The 4,765-nt window shown below is 47.8% G+C and overlaps 1 protein-coding gene across 2 annotated transcripts in view; it reads right to left on the bottom strand.

The window, feature by feature from the left end:
• PAFAH2 (platelet-activating factor acetylhydrolase 2, 40kDa) overlaps positions 1-4,063 on the bottom strand; it is a 43,906-nt gene extending 39,843 nt beyond the window's left edge. The window contains exon 1 of one of the 2 annotated variants that reach the window (XM_011955612.1): positions 3,918-4,063. The gene's annotated coding sequence lies outside the window, so the exon portion shown is untranslated. The remainder of the gene's footprint in view (positions 1-3,917) is intronic. The other variant, XM_011955613.1, reaches the window with a different exon arrangement.
• Between the last annotated feature and the right edge of the window lie 702 nt (positions 4,064-4,765).

The raw sequence follows: 4,765 nt of genomic DNA, 5'->3' as shown, positions 1-4,765 counted from the left end.
CCCTGCCTAGCTTTCTTATCTTATGCAAGTTATCTGATCTTTCTAAGCTTGATTCCCCATCTGTACAATGGGAACACTATCTATCCTCACAGGGTTGCTATGGAAATAAAATGAAATAATTCATTCAAAGCACCTGGTGTGGTACCTGACTCTTAGGAAGCATCCAAGAAACGTGTTGATTGAGTGAAAAGTAGAAACACTAGGATTTGGCCAGAGTGAATCTGGAGAGTCAAGAGCCAGTAAGTCAGCTTTTAAGATTGGAGAACCAGCACAATAGTCCTTAAGCTTCTTACGGGAAGAGATTTTTGTCTCACCCTGCTTAGAGAACAGCACTTGGGACAGGAATCAGGATAAAGGGACTTGGAAATGGCCAAAACAGAAGACAGCAGAACTCTCTGTGCTCCTGGAAAGTTTCTGGGAGGATCATCAACTAAACTGTTTGGAAATAAAAACTACAGAAGCTAATTGGCCAGAGTGAAGCTAACATGCAAATGAATCTTTGTTTCCTAGGCTCACATTGACTGATGTCCAAATAGGATAGAGAGATGGAAAAATCCAATCTGACTTGCAAATTTTGCCAAAGAGACATTCACACAAAGCATCCAGAGTCATTTTTAATAAAAGTCACGGAATTTTCCAAGGAAATCAGTCTATGTGTCTCTACCTTCTTTTGCTCACTGTCTAAATGGTTCATGGTGGTGCCTGTCCAGAAGCCTCTCCATCCAGCGAGGCCCAGTGAAATCTCTAGTCCTCTGTGGAGCTTTCCCATGTCCTTCCAACCTTTCCTCCTCTCATCTCTGCTCACTGTCCACATCCATTATCTGGTAACCAATCTTAGGCTACCTTAGGGCAGCTCTTGGATTAACACTTATTCTAGCAGTTTTCAATCAGTGACTTGCCTGCAACAGTGGTCCCTGGAGAATCTAGATCTTAGGTTCCTGAACCTATTGTCACAATCACCTGGGAAGCTTTAAAAAATGTGTATTCTGGGGCCCCTATTTCTGAGGATCAATTCGTTTGTAAAAGCTTCCCAGGTGTTTCTAATCAGCAAAGTTTGAGAACCTCTGGTCTGGACTTTGATTAGAAATGTCTCTGGATGAATTTTTCTTTCATTCAGATATGTATGCATGCAGCAGGCGCTTACTGAGTGTATACTGTGTTCCGGTCCACCATTTTCACGACTATGATTTCACTTGGTATAATCCCCAAGGCCACCCAGAAGCATGTTCTTATCACTAGACTTAATGTAGTGCCCTGCATACAGCTGGTCTCAATAATTAATTTATCCAACGAATACTATTTAATTTTTGGCACACTTATGCCTCACCTCTTCAGATCTACTCCAGGAGTAAAGACTGGGTTTTATATGCTTTTCTAGGCCAAACTGTTTATCTGCATGCTTTCCCCACATAGTTGGGACTCAACAAATGTTCCTTCATTTGGCTTTGATTTAAACCCATCTCAAGTCTTCTTTAATCTTTGTTTTTGATCTAAAACTAAGGCTATATGGTATAATGGGGGAAAAAGGTTTTGATGACTCTGAATTCTACCCCTGTCACTTATTAGCTATGTGATCTTGAACAAGTTCCTCAAACTCTTAAGCTTCTGACAATTTATTCTCACAACAGAAATAATAACTACAGCCAGACACGGTGGCTCATGCCTATAATCCCAGCACTTTGGGAGATCAAGTGGGAAGGATTGCTTGAGTCCAAGAGTTCAAGACCAGCCTGGGCAACATGGCAAAATCCTGTCTCTACAAAAAATTAAAAAATGAAAAAAATTAGCTAGATGTGGTGGCATGCAACTGTAGTCCCAGTTACTCAGGAGGCTGAGGTAGGAGGATTGCTGGGGCTTGGGAGCCAGAGGCCACAGTAAGCCAAGATTGTGCCACTGCACTTCAGCCCAGGTGACAGAGCGAGGCCCTGTCTCAAAAAGAAATAGTAACTAAGGGCCGGGTGCAGTGGCTCACACCTGTAATCCCAGTACTTTGGGAGGCCAAGGCAGGCGGATCACCAGATCAGGAGATCAAGACCATCCTGGCTAATGTGGTGAAACCCTGTCTCTACTAAAAAAAATACAAAAAATTACCCGGGTGTGGTGGCGAGCGCCTGTAGTCCCAGCTACTTGGGAGGCTGAGGCAGGAGAATGGCATGAATCCCGGAGGTGGAGCTTGCAGTGAGCCGAGATCACGCCACTGCACTCTAGCCTGGGCGACAGAGCGAGACTCCGTCTCAAAAAAAAAAAAAAAGAGAAATAGTAACTGCTCATGAGATTGTTGATGAGGATTAAATAAATACATGTAAAGCACTCAATGGATAGAAGGTACTATAACCATAGGAGGCAACTATAATTATTTTAACTGCATGGCCTCTCAAGTTCCTTATATGTAAAATGGATACTTCGTAAGTGAAAATATTGCCTAGGGCCTGGTGCATTTTGAGTGCTTATAAAATGTTAGGAACTAATTAACAATGTTATGTCTCTCTTTCCTAGCCAAGGTCTCTAATTTTTCCTGGATTAAGCCTTTTGGCAAAACGGATTCTTTCCCAGCAGCCTTTTCAGGCCTCAGACACCCCTACCAAAGCCAGTGTCTACTGAACAGGCCCAGAAGAGCCCAGAGGGAATGGATGGGGCTTAGGTTGCAGCTGTCCTCTCCTGCTGGGGCCCTGTTTCTGGTGAACAGAGGACTGCTGCTCTGCCAGCTGTGTAACCCTTTCATCAGTGGATATTTCAAGATACAGTCCAAGATAAGCACTTCTCTGGTGCTTCCTTTCAGATAAAGCTCTCTGAAGACTAAAAGCTCATTGGCCTGACCTTTGGTCTCTGGAGGAAGTGAAGAAATATCATCCAGCTGGCAGACAATGAAGACACCAAGCACTCGAAGGATGGGTTTGAGCAACAAGGTGGCAGAGCTAGAGAAGAGCCCCGATAAGAGTGTTTCAGAGCATTAATAATTGTGATAAAAATAATCTGTCTCTCGTGAGGGTCTTACAGTTTACAAGGCATCTTCACACATACTAGCTTATTGGCTCCTCAACACTCCTCACCTGAGACTGACTGAGCAACAGTCATCTCCGTTTTAGACAGGAAGAAACTGAGTCCCAGACTTGTATGATTTGCCCAAGGTCACAGAGGGCAGGAGGCAGAGCTGGCCTAGAACCGGGTCTGATTACTTCGAGTCCGGGGTAATCGCGGATCGGAAAGAAGGAATGAGGACCCTTCTTCCACCGCCGTGAAAAATAGAAAATTGAGAGTAAGAGTAAAGTACACAAAGGGTGGATGAGCATAAAGAAGTCCGGGGAGGCCGGGAGCGGTGGCTCACGCCTGTAATCCCAGCACTCTGGGAGGCCGAGGCGGGCAGATCACGAGGTCAGGAGATCGAGACCATCCTGGCTAACACAGTGAAACCCCGTTTCTACTAAAAATAGAAAAAATGTGGCGGGCGCCTGTAGTCCCAGCTACTCGGGAGGCTGAGGCAGGAGAACGGCGTGAACCCGGGAGGCGGAGCTTGCAGCGAGCCGAGATCGCGCCACTGCACTCCAGCCTGGGCGACAGAGCGAGACTCCATCTCAAAAAAGCAGCAGCCCGGGATTCAGGGAGGTGAGGCTGCAGGGTCAGTGTAAGGCCGAGGAATCAGGGTAGGGCTGTGGGATCCAAGTTGGGGCTGCGGGGGCTGGGTCCTGGGACGGGAGCTCAGTGGGGATTCCAGGGGCGCTGGCCGTTAAAAGTGCGAGGCGACCGTGGCAGGGTCAAGAGGGTGGGTGGCTACAGGTGTCTGAATAGGAAACGTAAAGGACGACGATTAATGTGCAGTTCCTACGACTGAGAGACGCCGAGGCCCCAAACCGGGCCAGAATACGAAAGTCTGCAGGGAGCTCAATTAGCATATAGGTGTTTTCTTCAATTAAACTTACCCAGTCAAGCTGATTCCTCAGAAGCAGCCCCAGACGTTTAACTCGACGGAAATGAGAAACGGCCCAGGAACCCGTGGCCCTTTGGTTGTTGTAGTTTCCAGGGCTCAATATGGACACTTGGAAGCACTTCCCGTTCCTCAACCTAGAACTACAACTCCCGATGTGCAGTGGGAGAGATTGCGCATTACAACCCTAAGACTACAACTCCCAGAGTTCTACGCAACCTCCCCGCCCCGCGTGGTCGTGCGAAACCGCCCAAGGCCCGGAATGCGGTGTGATTCCTCCCCCTGGTGGCCTGAAGAGGAGCCGCCGCGATTTCTGCTCTCGAGCGGAGGGTTTTGCTTGTAGTCCCGTGCGTAACCCTCCGCTTCACCCTCCTCAAATAGTCCTCAGGCGCGCCTAGAAATGGCCCCAGCTTCGCTTGATTCTCAAGGAGGTGGGAGGAGGTCGGCGTTTGTTTTGTGTCTTCTGCACACTTTGCTTCCTGTAAGAATAGCAGACTGATCATTCAAATTAAGGGGACATTCCCTACCAGCCTGCACCTGTTGCTACCTGTGATTTTCTATTGTCCTCAAAAGACTCCCTGGCCGAGAAAGGGGAGGAACCCGAGGGATCTGCTGGGCCGCATCCACCCCACATTACTGTCTTTTGCTGGTTCTTAGCGACACTGATGGACAAGATGCCGCCCCTAGCCTCAACAGAATCACAGTCTAGCAGAGAATGCAGACCAATGAATAATGACAGCACAGAGCCGTGATCTCATGGGGAGACACAGCAAGCGTTGGAGCCTTGAAAAGGGGCCTCTGGCCAGGCTTGGGGGAAAGGGGCGGTGTCCGCAAGGCTTCTTA

The sequence above is a fragment of the Colobus angolensis genome, unplaced genomic scaffold (genome assembly GCF_000951035.1).
Source record: "Colobus angolensis palliatus isolate OR3802 unplaced genomic scaffold, Cang.pa_1.0 Scaffold4, whole genome shotgun sequence".
NCBI lineage: Eukaryota > Metazoa > Chordata > Mammalia > Primates > Cercopithecidae > Colobus > Colobus angolensis.
This window is presented reverse-complemented; position numbering and strand designations above follow the sequence as displayed.